The sequence below is a fragment of the Anoplolepis gracilipes genome, chromosome 11, assembly GCF_047496725.1.
Source record: "Anoplolepis gracilipes chromosome 11, ASM4749672v1, whole genome shotgun sequence".
Classification (NCBI taxonomy): Eukaryota; Metazoa; Arthropoda; class Insecta; order Hymenoptera; family Formicidae; genus Anoplolepis; species Anoplolepis gracilipes.
Window position 1 is genome coordinate 6,394,643 of NC_132980.1, and position 20,151 is coordinate 6,414,793.

The window sequence follows — 20,151 nt, forward strand, 5'->3', positions numbered from 1 at the left end:
TTCACAATTTTATTAAATTATATTTTATAATATTTTAAATTTATATTTGCTCATTATTGTGTATATATATATATATATATATATATATATATATATATATATATATATATATATATATATAATTTGTGCTGTGTAAATTAATGTAAAAACTTACCAAAATTTTCTTCAACTTTTTTAGCTATAATTTAGATTTTTAGATTGTATCATAATTTTTATACTGAAATGTTATATCGAGTGGAAAATGATTCTATCAGAAAGATATTATCATTATCTGTTCCTAGTATTGCGAGAACTAGAAAACGATAATTTCACGAGATAAATTTCTCCCGATGCTTGCTAATGCTCTCATTTCCCAGCGGGTATAGCAATCGGAAAAACATTAGCTCGATAGAACTCTTCGCGGGTTTCGAGTTCAACGAACTCGAATCATTCGCGTTCTCATCATCGAATCGGAGAAACATTCGCATTCTCTCATTACGAGATTTTATTTACGATAGCAATCAGCCGCGCTTCTCTCTTTACTTACATAGTAATTGTAAAAGCCAGAATACGCGGAGCACGAAGTTTGGATGCGAATTAAAGCCAAGTCCTTTTCCTTATTCGCTCTTCCGTCTCGATGGATGAAGACACGCGACTTTAGATCCCGTGAGAGCACGTTGCTTATTTCTCTCCTCACTTATCTGACGGAATCGGCTTATCTAAGTTAATTCTCGCTCCGTTAAAACTATGGGAGAAAGTTAATTTCATTATATTTGTGAAAATTCAATTTACATTAATTTCTCAACAATCTTGAAAAATTTTATTAGACTTGCAAATTTTGTTCTATTAGAAAATTCTGTTTTTTTTTATTTATGTTTATAGCTCAAATTAAGTGATCTGTCAAAATTATTGTTGCGCGCGAAAAAAATTGTCTTTATTTTCATTTAAATATCGTGGTCTCAGGATTTAGATTTATCGAATATTAAATCTCTTGGAGAATGATTGTCTCGTAAAATTTTCCTTAAAAAATCTCTGGAAAATCAAGAATTTTCAGGGATTTTTTTGTATCTTGTAAAATCAAGAAATTATCATAGAATTTTATTAGGACTCGGAGAATTTTTTAAAAATTGTTTGTAGCTCAAATTAAGTGATCTGTCAAAATTATTGTCGCACGCGAAAAAGAATCGTTTTTATTTTTATTTAAATATCGTGGTCTCAGGATTTAGATTTATCGAATATTAAATCTTGGAAAATGATTATCTCGATAAATTTCCATTCCTTAGAAAAATCTCTGGAAAATCTAGAATTTTCAAGGATTTTTTGTATCTTGTAAAATCAAGAAATTATCATAGAATTTTATTAGGACTCGGAGAATTTTTTAAAAATTGTTTGTAGCTCAAATTAAGTGATCTGTCAAAATTATTGTCGCACGCGAAAAAGAATCGTTTTTATTTTTATTTAAATATCGCGATCTCAGGATTTAAATTCATCGAATATTAAATCTCTTGGAGAATGATTGTCTCGTTAAATTTTCCTTGAAAAATTTCTGGAAAATCAAGAATATCTTGTAAAATCAAGAAATTATCATAGAATTTTATTAAGACTCGGAGAATTTTTTAAAAATTGTTTGTAGCTCAAATTAAGTGATCTGTCAAAATTATTGTCGCACGCGAAAAAGAATCGTTTTTATTTTTATTTAAATATCATAGTCTCAGGATTTAGATTTATCGAATATTAAATCTTGGAAAATGATTATCTCGATAAATTTCCATTCCTTAGAAAAATCTCTGGAAAATCTAGAATTTTCAAGGATTTTTTGTATCTTGTAAAATCAAGAAATTATCATAGAATTTTATTAAGACTCGGAGAATTTTTTAAAAATTGTTTGTAGCTCAAATTAAGTGATCTGTCAAAATTATTGTCGCACGCGAAAAAGAATCGTTTTTATTTTTATTTAAATATCGTAGTCTCAGGATTTAGATTTATCGAATATTAAATCTTGGAAAATGATTATCTCGATAAATTTCCATTCCTTAGAAAAATCTCTGGAAAATCTAGACTTTTCAAGGATTTTTTGTATCTTGTAAAATCAAGAAATTATCATAGAATTTTATTAGGACTCGGAGAATTTTTTAAAAATTGTTTGTAGCTCAAATTAAGTAATCTGTCAAAATTATTGTCGCACGCGAAAAAGAATCGTTTTTATTTTTATTTAAATATCGTAGTCTCAGGATTTAGATTTATCGAATATTAAATCTTGGAAAATGATTATCTCGATAAATTTCCATTCCTTAGAAAAATCTCTGGAAAATCTAGAATTTTCAAGGATTTTTTGTATCTTGTAAAATCAAGAAATTATCATAGAATTTTATTAAGACTCGGAGAATTTTTTAAAAATTGTTTGTAGCTCAAATTAAGTGATCTGTCAAAATTATTGTCGCACGCGAAAAAGAATCGTTTTTATTTTTATTTAAATATCATAGTCTCAGGATTTAGATTTATCGAATATTAAATCTTGGAAAATGATTATCTCGATAAATTTCCATTCCTTAGAAAAATCTCTGGAAAATCTAGACTTTTCAAGGATTTTTTGTATCTTGTAAAATCAAGAAATTATCATAGAATTTTATTAGGACTCGGAGAATTTTTTAAAAATTGTTTGTAGCTCAAATTAAGTGATCTGTCAAAATTATTGTCGCACGCGAAAAAGAATCGTTTTTATTTTTATTTAAATATCGCGATCTCAGGATTTAGATTCATCGAATATTAAATCTCTTGGAGAATGATTGTCTCGATAAATTTTCCTTGAAAAATTTCTGGAAAATCAAGAATATCTTGTAAAATCAGGGAATTATCATAGAATTTTAATAGGACTCCGGGAATTTTGTTAAAATTTCTCTTTTTGATAATTTTGCTCTTATATTTTTAAAATATATTATAAATATATATCTATCTTTGTTTTGATATATTAAACATCTTTAAAAAAATATTAAATGTGTAAAGTCTATATTTTTTATTGTAACTATTATCGATAAAAAATATAAATGTTATGCAAGTGAAAAATATTTATTTCACAAAAGTTATTCAGTTTTTTCAGTACCTTTTTACAAATATAACACTTGAAACTTAAGAGGTTCTGTGTTTTTTTCCTCGTTTGATTGAAAAACATTAGAAAACGATAAAAAAAACTTATTTTAGAAAATTACACTAAAAAATCTGGAAAATAATCTTTTTACCTGGAATTTTGAATAAAAATGGAAAATGAGGGAATTTTTTTACAAGATTTGAGTAGACACCCTTGAATTTATTAAGTGTATTTCGAGAATATTACCTTAAATGTAGATTAAACGCGCGTGTCGATTGGCTCATTTCGACTTACTTTTGCGAGTTGTCGGCTGAAAGACCAACGCAGGCTGCATTCCTGGCTCGATAGGAATGCAACATTCGATCGGCGAGGCGTATGTACGTGCAACGAGCCTCGACGTTGAACGGAAACCTGCCTTGTAATGCGCCTTTTAGCGACTCGCACCACGACACTACTTGGAGATATACGGGTCTTTAGATCTCCGCCGCGTAAAATTACGCAGTGCTAATAAATAACGGACGTTTATTATCCGCGAAAATTCACGCGCGCTTTATTTTCTCGGCCTTTTTAATTTGAACCTTAAATTCCGAGACATTTAACGCTGAAATATTAGAAGGCTGGAGAATATTGTAAGTAACGAGAATTTTTTTTCTCTCGAGGAAAAGTTGACCAATTTTTTTATTAAGTAACGTGTTTTAAAAACCAAGTCGTCGAGTGTCTGATTGGAACACCTTGTATAATCGAATTAAATAACACATGCGTTACGTAATTATATCGTAACACATGTAACCTAAGTGTCACGTAATATCGAGATCATATAAAAATATAAGTTAATACTTTTTTATTCAATTATTAAAGGAGGGAAGAGGAATAAAAATACATATCGGTGTTTGATTAGCTCTTTAGTTTAAAGGATAAAAATGTTATAATGGACTATTGTTTAGCTGGTGCTCGATGTAAGTGAGATCTTCACTATTTTCCATCAGCGCGAACGAAGTCGAGCCAGCGGAAGAAGCTTTCGGTTGAAAGGTTAATGAGAAGGAACGATGTAACAGTCACGCGAAGATTAGCGGTGACAAATGATGGTCAGCGTTGATTATGCCGACGTATGCTTCAAGCTGTAGAAGTACACTTGCATAATGTCAGTTCTAGAATCTTATTCCCTTGTTGGAACGTCTTCGGTTCTGATCTTCTCTCTAAAACTCCTGACCGAGTTCCAAAGTCGCTCGAGAAATCAATTATCCCGCTAAAAAAAAAAAATGTAAGAGATATACAGAGAGAAAATTTTTATTCTCATTTACGAAAAATTAAATTAAATTCAAAAAATTATTACGTAAAAGAAGAAAAATTCTTCGGCTTACTTTCGTCTTGTATATTTTACAACAATGCGTGAAATATTAAAACCGCGTCATCTCCGCGTGTTTTTATAAAGCGTATAGAAAGCAGTTTCAATTTCGTTGAAAGTATTTTCAATTTCGACACTCTCGTAGCGAAATGAAGAGAAAGACAGAGAATACCTTTGCACTTTTCATACTTTCTCTCGGTGTCGCTTGGTCTTACCGTGCTGGCTTAATGACCGCCTTCGTAATCCGCATTAACTTACGGAGAAATGTGAATCGGTGCTCGAATGTACGACGTGTCATAATCGCGAAACGCATACATTTTGCCCTGCTTGATTCCCGCAAACTGTGCCGGAATAATTAATTTCATCCAAATAGAGAGCAGTGTTATACGCGTGTTTTATCGTGCGAATCCCTTTGAAAGTGAACAACTTGCGTTTTCGAATGAATGAATAGTTGGAATTGGTGAAAATTACGCAATTACCAACCTTTGCGATTTATTTCATTTCTATTAATATATATATATATATTTGTCATTTATTTATTAATATTTTTTATTATTTTATTTACTAATATTATTTATATTAATATTTAATATTTATATTTATTTATAATACTTAATATTTTTTTATTTATATTATATTTAGTATTTATATTTAATTCTTTTAAATAATTCTATTAAATAATTAAATTGTAAATTGAAAAATTTATACAAGATTTTTTAAAAGTATAGCTTTAATTTAATATTGTTAAATAAAGCAGTTAAAATATCTTTTAATCTTTCGTTATCTAAAATCGTTCAGGATTATATTCAATTAATCAAAGTGTGATTATTTAATTTTTAATATGTCAGATATTTTTATAAATATTATCCATGAAAAAACAGAGATATTGAACTTTGGTAATTATTGTATAACTTATTATTATTAATGCAATTAACCAGCTATGTAAACTTATTAATAGCCTATTCTAACCAAGTCGAGCAAAGATTAATTGAAATAACGACGAAAATATGTCATGTTAGAGCCGCAAATATGTTTTATTGCATTCTTATATAAAGTTTTTTTCAGAGAGAAAAAAAAAACTCGCATCTCCAATCTCATTCTTGAATAAATTAACAAATGATTGATCGTGTTTCCCGCTTTGTAGAAGATAATAGAAATGTCTATCCCTGGTCGTTAATATTCATTCAATTTCCTGATAAAAAATAAGAATCATCTCGTCTTTGATAATGCATCGTTGAATCCGCAAAAAAGAGATTACAAAAAAAAAAAAAAAAAATAGAGAAGATTTAAGATCAAAGGTTTTGCAAGATTCTTTATTATTCGCGACAAGAGATATGCGCGAATAGATATCACTCGAATTTGTTGGCAAACGGTCTAATGAGGCCCGAGTTGTAGATGGATCTAGAATCACTCTCGAAACTTAGACTTTCACTCGCTTTTTCGTGCTCGCACCGTTACTTTTATGCCACCGGTTAGACCCCGTGCAAATGTAATAAAGAGAGAGAGAGAGAGAGAGAGAGAGAGGCCTGTGCGAGATCTCCCGTACGCGGAGTAAAAGTTAAGAATAGACGCCACAATAAGTAACATCTTTTGCGGCAATTACTGTTAGATGAAAAGATGAGGCTCTTTAGAGAGCCCGCGAGAAATTACGAAAGTAGCGTTGTTGCAACGCTTATCTTTACATACAATTCATCTAGTTTCGTAAGGTACCGTGTGACGGAGAAGAGAAGAGAGGAGAGGACAGAGAAACCGTTTCCAACACCCCACGTGGCAATTTATACACGCCTATCTCGCGATGACGGCTCTATTAAGTTAATCATCCGATCCGCTTGATATTTTTTCACTCAACATGTCTACATCAACGAGGGATATGATATATTTCAAAGGGATAACATTTTAAATTAATTAAAAATAACGTACAGAATAAAATAAAGTTGGATATTTTCTCTCTCTTTTTTAAAAATTATATTAAATAATAAATTAATTGAATAAATAAATTACAAATTATTTGATTATAAATAATAAACTAATTTAGTGAATATAAATATAAAAATAACTAATTATGTAAATTATACTTTAATTAATTATATTAATTAAATAATTTTCTGTTTCCGTGAAATACTAAAAAGAATACAAACAGCAATCTATTGAAATTGCAAAAGAAATTAATGCAAAAATGTATAAACTAGCAAAATATATTCTCTGACACATCTCTCCTTCTGTTATATTTTTATACTTTTTTGTGTCTTAATGTGTATCAAGTTTACTTCCTCGGTTTTTAGTCTCCGACATCCGCTTGCACGCGCGAACCGTTCGTTTAAGGCTGCAATTCTATAATCATCCAATGCGAACGCAAGTACATATTAGAAAGTTTCTGCGTGCAACGGCGTTGCTTGTAAATCGTATATGCATATAACTACATATAAAATATACATCTGAGAGAAAGAAACATATTAAGCACAGATGTTATCTCGTTTTACTCTGATACACGAAGTGTAACGGCAATTTCAAAATTAAAACAATCACGCATTTGACACGCATCTTCGTCATCTGTGTAAGTTTCTCTTTTCTTTTTCTTCTTTTTTACCCCCTGTCATACAATATTTATAAAATATATACTATTTATAATAATTATAAATAGAGATATTAATGTTTCTATTTATAAAATATTTTGTAATCTTAGATTGACTAGATTGTAAAGATTATTTATTATAAATATTCAATATTTGAGAAATATTTACAAAATATTTATTATATAAAATAATACATTGGATACAGTTTTTATAATTTTTTCTCTTAATGTATATGAAATGTTTTAAAAAAAAAAAAAGAAACAAATATTTAAAATACATATTGCGTGCTGTCTGGAATAGGTTGCTTCTCTCCTTCATTCAAAATGTGCAACTTTGTAACAACCGATATTTCATCATTTTTCTCAAGTCGGGGAGACAACTTCCGGCGTGCCATCAGTGGTACGACCGATACATGTATGCGGATGCGGGGGCGGGTGTTAAAGAGACGACGGCTCTCACGACGGATCTTTTCGCATTGTCAAAAGTCTCGCGATAATATCGGATACGCGTGAGAACTGATTATAATCTCGAAGTGAGAACTGGAGCGCCCCGAAAGTCCCGTTCTCCATATCTACGCGAAACGTCTATGTAATTGCGGACGTTTTACGGCGCCTTGTACCCGTTCATTTTCCGGACGGATGTCGTATTTGTTTCCCCTTTTCTTTCCATTGTGGAAAATTCTGTGTATCCTTAGGACTCTTGGCGAAAAAGAAGACGTAGAAGTAGATCCTCTTCGCGTAAATAACACGCTGTTTACGATCGTGACTCGCGATGCACGTATATAAAAATCAAAGAGCTATTTAAGAGCCCGTTTTATTATCGATGCTGCAAATGATGGGGCAAATTATACGACAAAGTATTCATCATAACATTGAAATTTAAGGATAGAACAGAGCCAAATGCGCGAAAAACATTGCTCGTTGCTTTTAAGATAAACATTTATTTTATTTTGCAATATTGTAGTCTATTAGGGTGTCTAAAAACCTCAAATCTTGTAGAAAAACTCCCTGGAAATTCCCTGGAATTTTTATTCAAAATTCCAGAAGTTTTTGTGAAGATTTTTTTTACAACTTAAGTTTTTTATTGCATGCATCTTTTAATGTTTTTTACTCATATGAAGGAAAAATATAGAGTCATTTAAATTTCAAATGCCAGATTTGCAAAGATACTGAAAAAACTAAATAGATTTTTAATTGTTTTATCAGTAAAAATTATAAAGAAAAAAAAATACACTGCAAATTCAATATTTTTTTCAAGACATTGAAGATAAATAATATATATTTATAGTATAAATATTAAACTAAGTTTTAAACACACAATTTATTTGAGTTGAAAGAAAGATATTTTTTAAAAACTCTCCGAGTCCCAATAAAATTCCCTGATTTCTCCAGATACAAAAAAATCTCTGAAAATTCACAGATGTTTTATGACGAATGACGATCTCTTTTTGATTAATCTCTTTTACATGGGACGGGATCAAGTGCGATTTTTGAACTGGAACTGAGAGAGGTTAATGAGAAAACAGCAATTTAAATTTGTCTGCAAATTGAAAAATTAAATATTCATTAACATGTACATGATTTTATAGTATATTAAATAATGAATTGATTATTAAATGTCAAGTGTGAATTCATGCATGCATACATATGTGAGTGTCTGTTTGTCTCGCGGGTGTTACATTAGATGATTACACGATTTTTGATATAATTAAAGTAATTTATGGCTAAGAAAATTTACTTAATTTTAATGAGAAAGGAATAAGAGAAAGAGATTTAGTTGACTTACTATTTGGGACTGACTTATAGCTGTGTTTTCCGACTATATTTCTTTATTCTTCAGTCGGTGAACAGCAATATTATTTTATTATTATATTTGATATCATTCCTTTAATTTTTGTAATAAAGATCGCTGCTGTTTCATCATCGACCTTTCTTGTATTTTTTCTTACTGTCATTAAGATGATAAAATATTTGAAGAATTATTCAGCTGTTTCTTTTTTTATATCATCAATCTAAACAATTATTGTAGTGACTGAACGTATTTTTCCAGGAAGTAGAAATCTTATCTAATTTAAGTCTACTTATATTTCATAAAAAAAACTTGAGTACAAGAAATTAATGAATAATGATCTCGAAACATATTACAGTATAATTATGATATTAAATATTAAATACTTCGAATCCCTTGTGATTTTTTCACATAATTATTTTCACGAAGGTAACGAGATAAAATAAATAATCTGATCCACTTACTTGAAATGCCACTTATAATTAAACGATTGGCACGCTATATATGATTTGCAAGGAATTTGTGGAATATTTGTAGTCAACCTTGGACGCATTAATACGTTTTGCAATATAAATAAATTCAATATACAATCAAGAGAGAGAGAGAGAGAGAGAGGGACAGGAGAGCAAAGGAGAAAAAAAAAATAGAAACTTCCTACTCGAACCGCATTCCTTTTTTCGCTCATTCGGAAATAATGTTATATAGGAAATCCTTTCACCGTTCCTTCGCCTTTTTCCTGCTTTTTTGCGCATTTTGTGGCGCACGTCTTTACCGCGCGCATGAGTAATTACGCGCGCAATAAGACACACATATGAAATATAAATTTCCTTTCCGTCGTCGTCTTCCTGATCGTTCCCCGTCTCGTCGACGACGCTACAATTATACTTTGCGTGCGTCGCACTTATTACGTACTTTTTATCGACATATTATCTGCTCGCGATCTCCGCTGCTGACCCGATAACGAGCGCTTCCGCTTTTCCTCTCTATTACTCGCTAGTCGCACTTCCCGTGCACCTGATGCGTTGCATCGCAAACACGTTGCTTCGCTTCGGCTATATATTATAATTGCAACGCTCGTCCTCGCGCATTTCCTCGTGTGATCGGCGGAACAAACCGGCCGGACTATTGCGTATTGAATGAAGACATTATATTGTCAGTCTTTTCTATACATGGTATAGTATATGAATAGAGTGTAGAATAGCACACAAGAATGTTCCGGGGAAATATATTGCGATATAAAAGAAATTTTAAATATTATTAATATATTTTACTCTGAAATATTTAAATTTTAAAGTTTATATGCTTTGGTTATATGAATATATATTTGTATAATTAACCCTCAAACTGAATAGGTGAGTCTTTCGTGTCCGTGTGTCATTTTTAATCCATTGTTTTAAAAAAAACTATTAATAAAATCTCGAGGTTGGAAACTTATCGAAAAAAAATTTGTGTCAAAAGGGACTTATAATTGAAAGGACAATTCAAAATCTGAAGCGGATCCAAAAAAACGTGTTCAGTTTGAGGGATAAACACATAAACACATTTAGAAAAAAAAACATTATGAAATTAATTTTATGTAAAATTATTATATATTTATTTCAGTAATGATAGAATTAATAATTAAATTGTTAGTTATAATCAAAAATAAAAGCGTTAACATTTTCTTTTACATAAAGAATGTAATATAATGTAATTATAATGTATATAAACAAAATGTTACAGAGTTTTTCGTTCTTGTGTTTTTCAACAGTTTTTGCGTTTTGATGATGAAATCTTTACATATAGATAACCCTATATGTTAACGAAGATCTTGTTAACATTGAAATACTTTTTGTTCTTGTGTAATGTAATGAATGCGAATGTATTCGACACTTATATAAATTTTTTTTTGTATCTGCGCACGAAAGACGGCTTAATCACGCGAGATCTCATCATTAGATTAATTTAATTTTCGACGTTATTGCATAAGCACACGTGATTATCGTAATGTCCTTCGATTCATCAACATGGATAATTTTTTTCGATCAAATTTATTTTTATTCCTTAAAAAAAATTTAACCTTTAAAATGTACGACTTTTTTAATTTGTCATAAAATTTATGTAAAGATAAGAGATATTCCTTTGTAGATGTTTGCAAAGATTTTGCGTCTCTCATTTATCTATTCCATTTCTGCTCAAATATATTCTGTCTCTCTCTTTTAACTTACTTGATATATTATCAAAGTAATAAATATTTATAATTAAATAATTTATTAATTAAATAATTTATTTTATTTATATATTCTTCATATAATAATTGATATTATATCTATATTAATAAATAATATTAAATTTATATATTAATAAAAATAATTAAATGAAAAAAGAAATAAACTTAATATTACCATAATAATAATTTAATTACTTTTAATAGAGCCGCTTTTTACCCGCATCACGCAAACTTATGTAATAGAAAAAAGATTGATATTCTTCCGGACTTGGATTTCAATATCTTTTCATACGTTTTAATCAGCACGAATCATCCCGTATACATTAAATACTTGGCACGTTAATCGCGATTACCTCGCGTCGCGCGGTGTCGGTCAAGGGGGTTCCAGAGGGGAGAGTCGATTATGCTATATCGACTTTTTGCGGCTTAGCATAACTTTCCTTTCCCGTCCCGTCGTTACGTCGACAATCTCCGCGTGCGGAGAGACGAGAAAATAGAAAAATCCCGGCAGCAAATCTCACGCGCGCGCGTAAGGATTACGCGGGGACCGCGATAAGAGAAGCGTAACTTTCTTCCCACGAGAGGAGAGCTCGTCGTCGTTTCGATCGCGATTATATACACGAAGGGGTGGGAGGGGAGGGGAGGAAAGGGAAGGGGAGGGTTTATAATAGTAATAAAATAATAAAATAATTGCTAATAATAAGAAAATAATAATAATTAATAATATAATGTTTTAATAATAATAATTTTAATATTTTAATTTTAACATTTTTTTTCACGAGGACGCCGAAACTTTCTTCGATGACGTCGAACTCACAACGTGTGCCATTAATTGTATTATATTAAAAGTTTCCACACAGCTGATGTATCGTTTGCGCGAACGCGCGCGGACGTCATGGCGTGCACCTTAATGTAAATATCGTATGTATTTAATTTTAATGGCGTTAATATTGTGTATATCAAGTGCACGGACCGATGAGTACACTCTAAATCGCTTAGATTTATTTTGCCGCGTGAAAATTTAGAAAGCGACCTGCCGCTGTGCGCGCATTATCGAAAGCGCGTGCGTTGCAAGATTTTTATTCCGTCGATAGAATTTGATCGAAATATTGTTTCAAGAGCTATCAGAATTATCCGTTTCATATATAAATATATAAAACATTTGCAAAAATGATAACGATATAATGCCGAGGATAATAAATAATCGACTTACACAGTTATATATATCAATAGGTAAGTTTTATGACCTAATTTTGCTTTATCCTAATTGATACGTAGATGCTAATAAAAAAAAATATGAAAGTTTTAAGCCGGAACGAGAAGAACATTTTTAAAAAATTCTATAATTGCCAAGTAAATCCATTGGTTGCATTACGAAATTATATGTTGAGTAATCGTTATATTATTCGGCCAGTGATTTACAAATATACAACGTTATATATATATATATATATATATATATATATATATATATATATATAGCGTTGGCTCGTTAATAATGAGACATCCTGTATAATAACCAGCTTTGCCACTTTTTTTAAAATCTTCTGTACTTACATAAATTATGTTATAGTAAAAGTAACGAAAGTATTCTCGGCGTTTTATATTTTTTGTCTTATTACCTACGTTAATAGAAAATACGTACCTGTAGAGAGGGATAGAGTACGTACAGCGATAAAAAATAAAACTAGATATATCATTAAAAATGTGTCTTACAAGACATGTTATAGGATTGTAGCTTTTTAAATGTCATATGGGATTTTCATTAAGTTAATTTTGAATTTTGTGATTTTTTTACGACAAATAATTTTTCATGAAACAATATTAAAATTATTATTATTATTATTATTAAAATATTATATTAATTATTATTTCATTATTATTATTAATTATTATTATTTTATTTTATTACTATTATTAAATTAATATATCTTAAAAATATAAATGGCTCTCCTTGAAGATTACAAACAGTTTTGTAATTGTAATACCTTTCATTGATGCTATGAGTTATTTTAATTAATCTGATATAAAAGGATTGTTGACCATGACGACCACTCTAAAAAAAAAAAAGAAGCCGTGAGCCACATTATTGCATTTTCATCCGTGTATAGTATTCGTAAGGTCAATCGCGTGACGTCACTCGAAGTGTATTGTGTCTTGCATAATTAATTCGTCGTTAAGTTACGCGCAGAAGTTTTTTCATCAGACATGAGCTTCGGTGAGCTAAAAAGAAGAAACGGAATTACCTTCCCGCTCCTAAAACCGCCGATCCACCGCTGCAATTGAATTGCTAGGTCGTGATCTTTGCTTCAAAAGTTCGTTTCGTTCTCACGTCTCTGGTTCGGCCGAATCATGTTTCAAACCACATGGCGACGTTCAAATATCACGCTTGAATGATTGTATCAGTTTGTAATTTCGGAATTTATTATTGATTTTTTTTTCTTAAAATATTTTTTCCAAAGAAATCACGTGGCTGTACAATTCGAACAATGTCACGATTCCGGTATTATGACCTTTGTCATTTTGAAAGGACACTTAGCTTTAAAATAAGAAAGGCACAAATATTCTTTTACAAATAACATATCTTTTCGTTTCTTTCAAAGAATTTAGTACATAGATAAATAAAAATAAATTGACAAAATAAAGTCTTGAAAAGACACTATGGTGACGTGATTTTTTTAGAAGTCACTGATTAACATTAGCATATATAATATTACGCATTATACTAAAGATACCTTTTAAATACTTTACCCATGATTCTTTTTTCTGAATCATTTTATTCAAAACAGATTAAATCAATACGTCGTGGTAATGAATTATGAGTAATCTCTCTCTCTCTCTCTCTCTCTCTCTCTCTCTCTCTCTCTCGGATATTGTATTCGATATTCACTTTCTATCTCATTAAAATTACATAATAAGTCTCGTATTGTCTACTTAAATGTAAAAAAATATTCTGATCTTTCAAGTATTTTTCAAAATCTTAAATTTCAAATTCTACACTGTATAAAATTGTGCTTCCATATGTTAAAATTTTCTTGCGTTATCACGTTTTGATTACTACTTCAATGTAAAATTAACATACAGCTGATGTGTTATTATTTTCATGGCTTACATTTATGTCAACTTATAACTTAACACTTTGTGTATGTCTCTTAGAAATGGAATATTATTTTGAGTACTTTAAACACATCATTAATAATCATTTCAAATAATCACCATGTTTCAAAATCAATTTAACATTCTGAGAAAAGTTAAAATAAATCTTCGAGTAATCATGAACTTAAAATGTTCTATCAACATTTCTTACAAGTTATTATAATTACTCTTTCATGTAGTTTTTAATTAATTTCTATGTTTTTTTCACATTACACTTAAAACAAAGTCGCAATAACAAAAATAAATGTAAAGTTTTATGTCAATTACTTAACATTTCTAATTTGTCAATAAGTAGCACACAATAAATGAGTTATTTTAACTTAAAATTTAGAGTGGACTTTTTGAAACATGCAAAAAATGTTAAAATTAACATTTTATTTTTTACTATGTAGGTGAAGAGAATATTTTATAAAGATTTTTTGATACAACTTTCTCTGAAATAAATTTTTTATCACATGCGTTTTCTAATATTTTTCACTCAATGAAAGGAAGGAAAAATCCAAGCTTAAGTTTCAAGTAGATTTGTAAATGTATTGATAAAAAAACTGAGTAACTTTCATAAGATAAAAATATTTCACTTGTATAAAACTTTTATTTTCTTATCATTAAAAATTGTCAAGAATATATACTGCATATTTAATATTTCATTAGGATATTAAATATATAAACAAAAATAAATATACATTTATAATATATGTTAAACGCATAATTTGCTTGCTAACTGTTTACAACATGAGAGCAAAATTGTCAAAGAGAGAATTTTTAAAAAATTCCCCGAATTCGAATAAAATTCTACGAGAATTCCTTGATTTTTTCAAAAGAATTTCAGGTTTTTCAAAAGAGATAAAGATTTTTTGATACAACTTTCTCTGAAATAAATTTCTTATCGTATGCGTTTTCTAATGGTTTTCACTCAAGAAAGCGAAGGAAAAATCCAAGCTTAAGTTTCAACTAGATTTGTAAATGTATTGATAAAAAAACTGAATAACTTTCATAAGATAAAAATATTTCACTTGTATAAAACTTTTATTTTCTTATCATTAAAAATTGTCAAGAATATGTACTGCATATTTAATATTTTATTAAGACATTAAATATACAAACAAAAATAGATACATATTTCTAACATATTTTTGCTTGATGACTGTTTACAATATGAGAGCCAAATTATCAAGAAAGAATTTTAAAAAAATTCCCTGAAGTCCCAACAGAATTTCCTGGATACCAAAAGGTATTCCAGGTTTTCAAAAGAGATACTGCTCATAATAAAAAGCACAGTACTGTATTTTCCGGAGCATTACTGAAAAATGTTATAAGTGTCCAAAAGTATACATAATATTGCAATTCCATGTAGACGTTGCGAGGTATTTGGTTGGTCTCGTGCGACTCGAATCCGTCATGCGAAGACATCCTTTCTCCTATATAAGAACGAGCTATTACATAGCGACGAGGTCGCTTATTGCGCATGCAATCGTATGCGCGTATTATACGATTGTCGACCATCGACTTGGTTCGTTATAAATAGGAGGCCACACCATCATTTCGGTAGCTGTCATGGTCTCGGAATAAGGACGCTAGCTATTGCCCCTTTATACGCAATGTTTGCGAAAAATGTCGAGGCTATGCCGTTCGAGAAATCTTTCGACGAGAATATAATCAAGAGAATAACATCTGTAATACACGCGTGCTTTATATTAGAAGGCGTAAAAATTTCCGACGATATGTCAATGAGAGAAGTCGCTTGTCAGCCTCCTTTAGCGCCGAGAATAATTTGTAATCGTCTTCTCTGTGTTTGCCTGCGCAAGTCAATCGATAATTATGCGCGTTGCAATATCCGCAATGTCTCGAAGAGGATCATGCAATTCTTTCTCGATGGGTTAATGATACGCATGCCTCTTCGTTCGTTCACTCTCACATCTGCGTACGTAGATTTTTTATTCCGAAAAAATTATTTTAATTTTATATCTCTCTTTAAAATGACAGAAATTTGAGAAAAACACAATTTTACAAATGGGCATTTAATATTCATCAGAACTATGATAAGTTAAATGTATAATAAAAATTAAAAATATGATTATAATTTTTAAATAAAACGTATATTTAAAATATGTAATATTATATATTTTATATTCCAAAAATATATCAAAGAAAAAAATATCCTTATTTATTAAAAATATCTATAAATCTATAAACTTTAAACGTCACGCTACTTTGTGCGCAAGAAAACAAATTTCTCGCGCGTAATTAATCTCGATTTTTCATCGCTGCATTTTGAAGTTCTCGGGGATCGTTCACCAGGAGATCCGATCGTATCTGCCAAAGTAGAACCGTCCGCTCCGAAGGCCACGAAGTCTTGGCCAGTACCTTTTATTCTACGTGACTGAAAACGTAATGGCTTTTTGCCGTACGATCGTTCGCACGTGGCACACAAAGCGGTGTCGCAAGACCCCGAGAGAACCGGGCATCGATTTTTTTACGCGTACACTGGTTTTCGCGCCGACGACGGGAGTTGTCGGGTCAGGAATGCCGCGCGAATTTAGCGCACTTGCGTAAACGTACTTTGGTAATCAAGTTTCTTCGGTAATCGAGAGAACTTCTGAAATAATATTCACAACTTGTTCACTTCGACGTACAATATGTGGTATATATTTTCGTGCGTAAAGAGTATTGGGATCCCTTTATATAAAGTTTATTTAATTTTAATTATATTTAATTAATTATTTATTTTTGTTATATTTAATATAATAAATAATTTCCTTTTTTTATATATGTAATTTCAGGAATGTGTTAGGTACACTATATGTTGTAAATGCACCATATTCCAGACAGCACATAATATAAAATATATACGATATATCTCTAATAAAAAATTATTTAAATATTTTTTTTTTATAAATATTTCATAAATATTTTTATAACCTTAGATTAAACAGATCATAAAGATTGATCTATATAACTATCCCAGCAAATACTTGAGAAATATTTATAAAATATTACTATATATAAATACAAATATTTTAATTTTTTTACTTATAAATATTATATATAAAATATTGTTAATCTCAATTTTAATAATATGTCAAGTACAGTTTTATGGTTTCTTTTCTTTCTTAATATATAAAGTAGGTACACAAAACATTTTAAATTAATATTTCAGAAAAATAAATGGTAAAAATATTTATGTAAATTTTATAAATGTGTTGTCTCTCTCATATATAGAATTAAATATTTGCGTAATCACATCTAATCACAAGTATCCGCGGGTAAGACTGATCAGAGTTTGGCTTCAGTGCACGTCTCGGTTGCTCACTTGCACGACCGACACACATTGTTCTATTGACGCAATGCACGGAATTATGTATCTAGCTGTATCTCATTCACAAAGTTAGGCGGCGCTTCGCGGAAAATGGAGGTCAAGTGCTCTCGAAAACGTGGTCGCGGTCGTAACGCTTCTAAATAAGAGAAATTTCCTCGCTCGAGTTTACGCGACAGCGAGCAAACAGCTATAGTTGCACATATGTACATTTGTAAGGCGAATTACGGCTTCAGGGAAAAAATAAACGCAATAAAAAAGAAGCGAATTCCATTTTCCTATTAATAGTGCCTTATAGTGTCTTCTTGATTCCCTCGAGAGAATGTCATAAAATTTCTGCATTCAATGTTATTTTTAGTTGTGCGATCACCGGTTCCAATTAAAAGATAAAAATAAATTCATGTTTTTTTACATATACAATATATTTCAACGACAAAACGCGTGTATATATCAGATGGAGAATCAAATAAAACAAATTCAGAAAGAGCCGGATTAGTCTAGTCCTAATAAGGAAATAAAAAACGATATAATTAAAAATTCATATTTAATTAACGCAATCAACATTAATATACATCATCAGCGTAAACATCTAAAAAAAATTGACGCTTGCACAATAAGCATTAAATTAAATCTCGAGAAACGTCATTAGTCGTATATTCCAATTATCTCCTAAAATAGCACCGCTTTATCTAACGATATGATGCGCAATAAATGTTTTAATTTTAACGCTTCCGCACACTCTGCATTTTTTTTTTTTTTTTTTTCCCTACGTACGATGAAAGAAAATGCGCGCAGCCGCGTGATATGTATGCGCAAAGAGAAAAATACACTCCGATGCCTTGCGGGCGCGTGAAATAAATAGGCGCGCTCGCGTGGAAAGCCGGAAAAGAAAAGTCTGCGGGAGACACGTGGAAGAGTTCTAGGGGGAAGGAAGCCCGGTCGTTTCTTCCGCGAGGTGCGGACGCGACTTCTCGAGCCGACTGTTAGAAAGCGAGCCCGCGACGCCGATGCTTTTGCCAGCCAGCTTTCTTCCGCTTGCATGTCGCGGGGGCGGTGATTTCGTAATAATTTCGCGTCGCAAAACGAAGAACGAAATAATACGTGTATCAACGGCGCCGATGTTTCCGCGAGTCCTCACAATTTATCGCGAGAAGAAAGTAAGATCGTGAGAGATCTCGGCATTGTCGACTGTATAATCAAGCGTGTACGAGATTATTGGCAGCACATACGTTTCACCTATAATGTATACCTCTCGCGATTGGTGTCGGCTCAATAATGCTAGATTAATCTGGATTATTTTATTACCGAAAGAGAATGCTACTATATATCAACGAGATATATATATATATAAGAGAAAGAAAATTATTACATTAAAGGATATTTTTCCATGTTTTAAAGAGAAAAATATTTATTATAACAAGAGAATTGTTTTTATTTATCAATTTATAGTTATCATTTAAAAATACAAATCTATATTCTTATATCATATTATAATATACAACTTTTAAGAAGTTTTAGACATCAATGTTAATGAAATAAATAAGTTTTGGAGGTAGTCCATTATACCCCGCATGAAAAGTATATCACGAAAATCTAGGCTTTTACTAAATCAATAATCTCGTGTATTTAAACTATTATTTTATATAAACTTGTGTTTTTTCTTATAGTGGATTTTTTTAGTAAAAAAAAGATTGATTTATTTTTTTTTAATATATCGAAAACTTGCTCAATGCTTACGTTGGCCGTTCTACCCCACGTTCCCCTACTAGATTCGCGCAGTTTTATTTATCGCGAATAACTGCAGCATTAAGTACACCGCGTAAACGTATAGTAGTGCATGACGTAAAAATAATAATATACGTAACGCACAGGCGGAAAACGAACCGCCAAAGGATAAATATTTACGAGAAAGGCACAAAGTGTGTTGTAGGACTGGTTTATATTCGGTGATTGTTTCGCTCTCAGGTGAGAGGATTATAACGCGATATACGGGCATAAAATTTATTCAAGATACAGAACTGCGGTATGTGGGAAACTAAAAAAAAACGACCATTTCAAGGAGACGTCGCCTAAAGGTTTTCAAAACCGGTTGACCTTGTTCCTTTTTTGCATTCAGCTTCTAACTAATCGAATCAATCGCAGGTCGATGACCTCGACCGACGATCATGATGTAACCATTCTCGCGATAGTCGCGAAAGACGAGTGTTGGTTACTTGCCAATTATTTCAGGGTCACTATACATACATCAGGATAGGAAATTGCAAAAGAAGTATTAAGGATGCATATGTCAAAACATTGACGAACACATGACTATTTCGTAGACCTTTCTATTATTATTTTTGTCTTCTATTACAATTTCTTCTGAGTATCTGTATGCAAGATTTGATCATAATTTTTTTACGGTTTTGAAAATTAATAAATTTAAAGTTAGTTATTGATTCTTATGGAAAATTGTGTTTTTTAGCACTTTATTATTAACAAATTTGATCAGAAAAAATATTATCAGCGAAATAAAAATTTTCACATATTTAGCAAAACTTTTGATTTAGATTCACTTACTCGTTTAAAAGTTATTTACTAAAAATTGTAGCAAATTTTTTGATACTGATTATTTAATTCTTAAATTAATTTTAATTTAAAAATTAAATAAAAGAAGCTTAATTTATTTTTTAATTCATAATCCAGACTCTCTTTAATCCTATT

The 20,151-nt window shown here is 30.6% G+C and overlaps 1 protein-coding gene across 1 annotated transcript in view; it reads left to right on the plus strand.

Moving 5' to 3' along the window:
* Positions 1-20,151, plus strand: part of Emp (epithelial membrane protein) — a 36,765-nt gene that overhangs the window by 7,285 nt on the left and 9,329 nt on the right. The window lies entirely within an intron of this gene.